Raw genomic sequence first — 9,295 nt, 5'->3', positions numbered from 1 at the left:
GCTCAGCCTCAAATCTGTTATAGATATTTCCCACCCATCCTGAGAGCTAAGGAACAGCTCAGAATTCCACTTATGCACAGCCAGTAAACAACTTCTGAGAAGAGAGTAAAGGATGCACCCTGGCCCTGAGTCAGTGGGTAGAAGGGTGTAACAAGGCTATCATCCCTTGCCTGGGAAGGAGTATCTTCTCCGCAGCCAGCTAGCTGACTCTGAGGAAGAAAATGGGATCCTTGTGAACAAGATAGCCACACGCACTAATTCATAATACTAGATCATTATTAAGAAATTTGGGGCATGATAATGGCTTTATGGTTATGCTCAAAGAATGACTTATGGGGTTGTAATTGCCTTGGAATCTGCTGTAAAATAAGAAAGGGACGTGGGTGATGGTGAGGAAGATGTCTAACATTGCCTCTCTTCTAATATCGCCTCTCTTCTAACATCACCTCTCTTCTCTTATAAATGCTAGGAATTTTCCATAGTGCAGTGTTAATAGAACAATAAAATACCCATAAACTATCTCAGCTAGCTGGCTGCTGTGGTTCATTCTGTTCTTTCAGTTGGCTTCAACATTTATTGATCAGGAAGGCCATCAATCTACTCTCCCTGGAACAGAGAGGAGCGCTAAGGAATGCTTATGAGCCCCCCCCCCCATGGCTTGATGAGGACTAACAGAGACTTCAGGACACCCAACGTCTCCAAAGAGTTTAGTTCTGGGGTTGGAAATCTCCAGCATTTGACCTTCTCCTGTGGATATTAGGATTAAGGGCTTGTGTTCATGGTCCAGAGTGGTTTTGCAAGAGAACTTAGCTCAGTACCCAATGAGAATTTGATTGATCCAAAGACTGATTGGCTAATAAGCTGATGGTCCCTAGCTAGTTATTGAGAAGCTTGCTTGATACACACAAATAGTCTGAAGCTAGGCAAGCTCTCTAGAAGTCCATCTCTTCCATGTGATATGGCCACACACACACACACAGAGACAGACACACAGAGACAGACACACAGACATGCACATATACACATACACACATATACACACAGAGACGCACAGACACAAACACACAAGCACAGAGACACAAACAGAGACACAGAAACAGACACATACACAGGTACAAACACAAGACACACACACTCAGACACACACATACATACAAGACACATACACATAAACACACAAGACACACACAGACACACACACAAGACACACACTCAGACACACACAGAAATACACACAAACACGGAGACACAGAAACAGACAAATACACAGATACAAACACAAGACACATTCAGACACACAGAGACACACATATAGACTTGCACAACACACACACACACCACCACACACACACACACACACACACACACACACACACACACACACACACACACACACCAGAAAGGCAAATCTGTCAGGAGTTTCAGGCCAGCCTGGACTACAAGATGAGTGTGTTTGAAGTCAGCTGAGGCTACAGAATAAAACACCGGAGTTGAGGATGTACTTAGTTGGTAGTGTGCCTGTCTGGCATGCATGAAGCTCTCGGTTCAGTCCCTAGCACTGAGTGAAACTGGTTGAGGGAGCTCACAGCTATGAACCCAGCACGTAGAAGGTGGGGGTAGGAGGGTCAAAAGTTCAAAGTCTTCCTCAGCTGCACAGGAAATGAAAATGGGGACATGACCACACAAAGGCAAAGCTGATATCATTGTAGATCTGAAGGAGAGCACAGCCTGAGGTTCTGGAAGGGTCTAGACTGAATTGGGCCTTGAGAGAAGGGGCCGGGGGAAAGGCAGAGCAAGAGAAAGAGAAGAGAGCTGGGAGGGCAAAGAGGCCAACCAGGAACCAAGAGAGCACACAGCCTAACTGGCAGGTTTATATAGGAGAGAGAGGCTGGGGGAAGGGAAGAGGAGCTACAGGTACTGAGAGAGACTTGTGTTTCTCTGGGACCTGACCTATGGAGAGTTCAAGGCAAGCCTGGGCTACTGGAGACCCTGTGGCAAACAAACAAACAAACAAACAATCACAAAATCAAGTAATGACTACGAAAGGCAAATAAAACCACAACAAGAGGTGGCCAGGGCTTCTGCCTCTGTCATCTGTCCGTCGTCGTCCATCTGTCTCGCCCCACCTCCCAAAGGAAAACTTCAGCTTACACTTTCCCAGGATGATTCTCAGACTCCCTGGGAGCCAAACTCTGTCTGAGTTCTAACACCACTTCGTGGATTGATGAGGATGCTTAAGACTCCCAAAGTTTCTCTTGGAACCCTAATCCCAGATTCAGAGACAGTTCTGACTGAGTGGGCTCAGGCTGTTCTAGAATGACTTACTTTATCCTGCTGAAACAGGAAGGAGTGTGCTGAGGGAAGTCTACTGCTTGGCCAAGATATCTCAGCAGGAGGACATAAGGTCCTTGATCAAGGGAGGACATCAGGGCCTTGTCCCACAAATCACAGAGGAAGGACCAGGCCTCCAGAAGTCTCAGGCGTGTACCTTGACTCCATCCCAAAGAATCCAGGACCCCTCGCTATAGACAAGTCTGAGAATTATGTGTGTGTGTGTGTGTCTGTCTGTCTGTCTGTCTGCTCCTATGAATGCTTTACTCAGCCCTCCAAGTGAAACATCCAGAAAGAAAGGAAACAGTGGAATCAAATAAATACATATAAATGTCACTGCTTTTCATAATTTTTGATATCTCATATTTGATTTTTTAAATTTTCCTCTTTGTGTGTGTGTGTGTGTGTGTGTGTAGGTGCATGTGTGCGTGTGTGTCTATGTCGGTGTATGTTTGTATGTGTATAGGTTCATGTCTGTGTGTGCTGATGTGTGTTTGTAAGTGTGCAGGTGCATTTGTGTGTGTGCTGATGCATGTTTATAGGTGTGTAGGTGCACGTGCATGTATGCACACGCACACACATGCACGGTCACAGACCAAAGAACAGCGTTGGTTGTTTCTCCAGCACCGCCCTTCTTACTCTCTTGGGACAGTGTCTCTCGTTGACCTAAGGCTCCCCCAGGTAGGCAGGCTAGGCTGGCCAGCAGGGAGCTTCAGAGATCTACTGACTTGTCTCTACCTCCCAGTGCTGGGACTGTAAGTGTGCACCACAATCCCCCGTTTGGTTTACATAGGTTTTGGGCATTTAATTGAGACCTCGTGCTTGCATAGTGAACACAGTCCTGATTTAGCCATACCCCCACCCCCAGCTTCCATATTTGATCTTTAGCATTATTGACACTATCGCCACCTAGTCTACAGTGTGTCCTATCTATACATAATTGTGGAAATTTTCCTTTGGAATTTGTTTAGGAAAATTGATTCTCCAGAAGAGAACAAAACCATAAATGGGGATTTTCTGTACCCCTGGGAAGCCATGGCATGCCACCTGGCCTACTCTGGAAGCATGGATTGAAGCTGGAGTGGTGTGGCTAGTGGCACGAGGGACTGACAGATGTCACCAGGCACCGAGTCAAGAATTCTTAACTGTTAAGGTGTCCTCTCTTGCCTTCAGGATCACGACAGGCAGGAGGAGCCCGTGTGTGGCGGGGGATGTCTGGGCATCTGCCCTTCTCGGAGGAGCCCAGAGAGGCAGAGCTGTGAGCAGCCCTAGTGGTTCTCACAGGTGTGTCTGCTATATCATGTGGTTCCTTGTTGTACAAATTAATTCGCTCTCTTTCCAAAGCAATGACGGTTTTCATTTGTAATCTTCGAGCCTTTGCGTGCAAGGCGTTTAGTATTCTTGCGAAAGCCTGTTTAAAGACATCTTTGATAAAGTGCCAGCGATTAGGCCCTCGGCTTGTGCCTCAGGATCGTTTATCCTCTTGCAATCAATGGGATTGATTTCATTTCTGAGGATTGTGACTCCAGAGTGTTCCAGAGGCAACTGTTGCAATACCGAGTGTGACCAAGTCATTACTATGAGGTGTGACAGATGGAATCTTGACAGGAATGGGGTTCAAGAACATCATGATCCCTGGGTTCTTTCTGGCCAGCCTCGGGATTAATGGAAAACAGTTCGAACCCTAAATTTACAGTGTCTGTATCTCCCTTCCTGGAACTTAATAACAGCCATGTTGACATTCTAATGGCCCAGTGACACTTTGTAGAAAGTGTGTATCTTCCATTAGGATGGCCAAGTATACTTTATTGTCCCCACAAAACCTCTAGAAAGGGGCTGGAGAGATGGCTCAGTGGTTAAGAGCACTGACTGCTCTTCCAGAGGTCCTGAGTTCAAATCCCAGCAACCATATGGTGGCTCATAGTCATCTGTAATTAGATCTGATACCCTTTTCTGGCCTGCAGCTGTACATGCGGATATTAAATTAAAATTTAAAAAAAAAAAACCTCTAGAAAGTAAGAAAAAAATAAACCTTATGCAAATCCATAGCTATCTGTGTAAAACAGGAGAAGCATCTTTAGTTGGAGTTCTGAGAAACACCAGCTAAAACTCAGAAGGCAAATGAGACCAGGCTGAGAACGCTAAAGCCCAGATCCTAGAAGAGAGGGCTCTGGGAAACGATGGTGCACGGTCAGAGGATCTCCACGTTTGAAGTAGCTCTGGATGGGACACGACAAAAGAACATCCTTTTTTCGTAGGCAAGGAAGGTGACCGTACGGGGGTGTGAAAGCTTCAGAGACACAAGCACCCTTTGCGGTCGATGATCCAAACTGTGACCCGTACTACCAGAAACCTGACATTTTCTGACTACATGTGCCTCATCGACTGATTATGGGCTTTCAGAAAAACTCAAATAAAACATGAACGCAAAATCCCAATTTTCAAAATATCTGGAAAAAAAAATCAAGATTTTAAGAATGATATTGGAGCAGCGCCGAACATAACGCAGACGCAGCGTGGGCGGCTTGGGCTCCGCGTGGGCGGCTCGGGCTCGGCTCGGTGTCTGGAGTATTTGGGTCCTACGAACCCTAGGCTTCGTCTCAGATTCGTTGGAGAACACAGATGCGGGTGCTGGCTCCATCTGAGAAGCTGGTGGGGCCTTGGGAAAACCAGAGAAGGCTGAAGAGGATTGGTACTTCCGAGAGAAGACTAGAGAACAGTCGGCTATCCTGAAGAAGCACCATGAAGATGAGATTGACCACCATTCGAAGGAGATAGAGCGTCTGCAGAAACAAATTAAACTGCAGAAGAAGGTTAAACACCTGAAGAGTAGTGATCATTAAACGCACACAGTCCCTCACAGAATGACCCGTATCATTCACCACTTTTGTAGAGACATTGTTTTGAATGATTAATATCTGACTTCTGTGCTAATAGATAATACATTATCACCAGGAAAAAGAAAAAGAATGATACTAGGAAAACAGAGAAGCAAACGTCTAAGGAAGCCCAGACAACCAAATTGAATGTCACGTTAAGATTGGAGAATTTGGGGGCTGGAGAGGTGGCTCAGTGGTTAAGAGAACTGACTTCTCTTCCAGAGGACCTGGACTCAATTCCCAGCACCCGAATTGCATCTCAAAACTGTCTGTGACTCAGACATACATGCAGTAAAAACACCAATGTACTTAAAAAAATGGAGCATCTCATATCAAGCCTGTGGAGGTTTGAATGAGAATGGCCCCCATTGGCTCATAGGTTTGAATGCTTGGTCCCCGGTTAGTGGAACTCTTTGGAAAGGATTAACAAGAATAGCTTTGTTGGGGTAGGCATGTCCCTGGGGTAGGTTTTGAGGGTTCAGAAGCTCATACTGAGTTCAGTGTCTCTGTCAGCTTACAACCTGTGGATCACGTGTTCGCTCCCAGCTACTTCTCCAGCACCAAGCCTGACTTCTGTCACACTCCCTGTCATGATGATGATGACACACAGATTCACTGTAACCATACGCAAGCCCCCAATTAAATGCTTTGCCTTGGCCTTGGTGTTCATTGCAGCCACAAAACAGTAACTCAGACAAAATCAGTACCAGGAATGGGGTACTGCTGTGATGGGCCTGACCACTCTATTTGTGGGTGGAATGTAGACACTGGGACTTCGTACTTAGGAAGTATTTGAATGCTGTAAGTGGGACTCGATGGACCCTCCTAGTAGGAGCCTAGAAGATAGTAATGCTGGGAGTGATGTGGCTTGTGTGGGCCGCTCAGCTCAAGAGGTTTCGGAAGGGAATGATATTAATATTAGCAGCTGGGCTACAGACCATTCTTGTACAAAGGTTTCGGAAGGGAATGATATTAATATTAGCAGCTGGGCTACAGACCATTCTTGTGATGTTTTGGCAAAGAATCTGGCTGCTTTTTGCTCTTCCCCTAAAATAATCTTCCTGAGGGCTAAATTGTAGAGTTCTGGACTAATCATTGCCAGAGATTTCAAGACAGTCCAGTATTGATTGTGTCACGTGGTTATTAGTGACCACTCCTAGCAGACCTATAATGAAAAGAAGCAAAGGGGGAAAAACAATAAAAAATGTGCAGTCTGAGGGGAAAAGGAGTTCCAGGATGTATAATGTGGAAGCCAAGTCTTGTGCTCAAGGGAAGGAGAAATTTACAGAGAAGTCTGATGCAAAATGAAAGGGGTAGTAACCCCAGGGCACGGCCCCACTTGCACAGGTCCAGGGGTTTCTTAGGCTTAAACAACAGAGGGAAGCTTATTGCAAATATGATTCAAGGGAGGGGCTAGGCTTCAGTCTAAGCAGGCAGAAGGACTTGGCAGCTTCAGCACCTACGGTTCTAGATTTAGAGTCAAGAAAAATGTAGGTAAGGAGACTATAATCACCCTCCAAGGTTAAGGAAAGCCTCTGAGAACAGGTACATATCTGGTGAGCCTCTACATAGAGGCCTGGAGTGGCCATCTTGTGAAGTTGGGAAGGTGAAGCCTGAATTGTGCTGGACATACCCAAGATGTTAGAGATTCCGGAGTCATGGGACAGAGACCCCCTAAGATATTAGAGATGCCAGAGTCATGAGATGCCTGCTAAGGAGAGCTGCAGACCAGCTGTGGAAACGAGACAGAGAAGTATGTTGCAGTCAACTAAGCTAAAAGGAGTTGGAGATCTAAAGAGCAGTTTGACATCAGACATGGAGATGTAGAATGTAGTTTGCCTGCTGCTTTTGGGCCTTGCTTTGGTAAAATATCTGCTTATCTAACCCCTCCTCTCTGCTTTGGGATGGAAATGAGTAGTCTGTCTGTTGGAAATACATAATTTGCTTTTTAAGAAACGATTTATTCATTTATTTGCCTGGATGTGTGAGTGCTGGGTCCATTGGGGCTGTAGGTACAGTTGTGAGCTACCATGTGGGTGCCGGGAATTGAACCCGGGTTCTGTGGAAGAGCAGCAGTCAGTACTCTTCAGCACTGAGCATCTCTCCAGCTTCGTTTTCATTTTTAAGATTTTCTTTTTATTTTTAATTCATGTATATATGTGTAGGGCTGGTGCATATGAATGCAATGTCCTAGAGACCAGAAGAGTGTGTCAGATCACTCCAGAACTGGAGTAACACGTGGTTGTGAGCCAGCCCATGTGGGTGCTGGGAACTGAACTTACATCCTCTGTAATAGTGGTCAGTGGTCTTAACCACAGAGCGATCTCTCCAGATCACTGTAATTTGCATTTGTAATTTGATTTTACATGGAGTTAGAGTTAAGAGATTGCCTTGAGTCTTAGAAGAAACTTTGAAGTTTGGACTTTTAAGCAGTGTTGAAACTGACAGACTATTGGGGGATTTTGAAGTTGGGCAGAATGTATTTTTGCATTGTGATATGACTAGGAGCCTATGGTGGCCAGGGAGTGGAATGTGATTTGAATGAGAATGCCCCCCTCCCTCAAGCTCAAAGTTTGTGGAACTGTTTGGGAAGGATTAGGAGGTGTGGCCCTATTGGAGTAGGTTTGGCCTTATTAAGGGAGGTTTCAAAAGCATGCACGCACATGCGCGTGCACACTCACATACACACACACAGACACACACAGAGAGAGAGAGAGAGAGAGAGACAGAGACAGAGACAGAGACAGAGACAGAGACAGAGAGACAGAGAGAGGATATAATTGGGTGTTAAGCAGAAGAGAAACATGGCTGAAGGGCAGATTATTGAGGTAAGAAATTACGCAAGAGAGAGTCTACCATCATATAGGGCAAAAGGCGCAGGAGATGAAACTCGGAAGAGCAAGGGAGATGTGGGTCTTGGCTCCAGCATGCCAGCATCATTAATGGGAGTTCTGGGGCTGGAGAGATGGCTCAGTGATTAAGAGCACTGACTGCTCTTCCAGATGTCCTGAGTTCAATTCCCCAGTTCCCAGCAGCCACGTGGTGGCTCACAACCATCTGTAATGGGATCTGATGCCCTCTTCTTGTGCGTCTGAAGACAGCTACAGTGCACTCACATACATGAGCGAGTCAGCTCTCACTCAGTGCATAGTGACACAGTAGCTAAGAGAGAAACAGGAACATTGTTGCAACTAAACCTGACTTTGAGTAAACTAGTCTACAGGAGGGATTTAGATTAACGCCATCCAATCGCTATCTAAATGCTGAGTAATGATGTTCTACAATCGCTTAATGGACATTTCTGGCAGGGGGCCAGAAGACCACCATGCTGAGAGCAGTGTTTTTAGTTTTCTTTCAGTTGCTCTGATAAAACACTCTGGGCAAAAGTGACATAGGGGAGGAACAGGCTTATTCCACTTGCAGTTCTAATTACAGTGCATCATGGAGAGGAGCCAGGACAGGAACTTTAAGGAAGGCCTACACAGTATTACCTCTGGCCAGGAAACTCACATAAGCCAAAGAACCATGCAACCACCAAGTTAGAGGGAGACTGGCAGTAACCAGTCAGCTGTTAGCCGACTGGCTCAAGGAAGCTCACACCCAGTTATCTTTCTTATACATCCCTGGACCTCCTTCCTAGGGAATGGTGCTGCCCACAATGGGCTGAGTTCTCCCTCAGTAATTAACAGTCATGACAATCTTCCATAGACATGTCTGCAGGCCAGTCTTGATGTAGGGATTTCAACTGAGGCTCATCTCTTGACCAATTTCTAGGTTGTATATCAAACTGGCAATTTAAGATAAATGGGACAGAATATGCATATTAAAGATTGTGTTCATGTAGATTCAGATGGGAGTCAGCGCTCTCCTGGAAGCTGAAGTAGAGGCCATTTATGTAACTTGTTGTCAAAGAACTTGTCAACATTTTCCGTGTCCTGAAAATTTGAGTGAAGCTGAGTTAAAACATAATGGGTTAATTAATTTGACAGAGCAGTGTTCACGACATTGAGGCTGTGGCCTGGTTATCACTTGACTGCTTTTATCTGGACTTACAATGAGACTTGGGAGTAAAGAGCAGAGTAGAA

At 45.6% G+C, this 9,295-nt stretch overlaps 1 pseudogene; it reads left to right on the top strand.

The window, feature by feature from the left end:
* Positions 1 to 4,511: 4,511 nt before the first annotated feature.
* Positions 4,512 to 5,174, top strand: LOC116908272 (annotated as a pseudogene).
* The last annotated feature ends 4,121 nt before the right edge of the window (positions 5,175 to 9,295 follow it).

Source organism: Rattus rattus, chromosome 8 (assembly GCF_011064425.1).
Source record: "Rattus rattus isolate New Zealand chromosome 8, Rrattus_CSIRO_v1, whole genome shotgun sequence".
Classification (NCBI taxonomy): Eukaryota; Metazoa; Chordata; class Mammalia; order Rodentia; family Muridae; genus Rattus; species Rattus rattus.
Note: the sequence above shows the minus strand (reverse complement) of the source record. Positions and strands in the feature narration are given on the sequence as shown.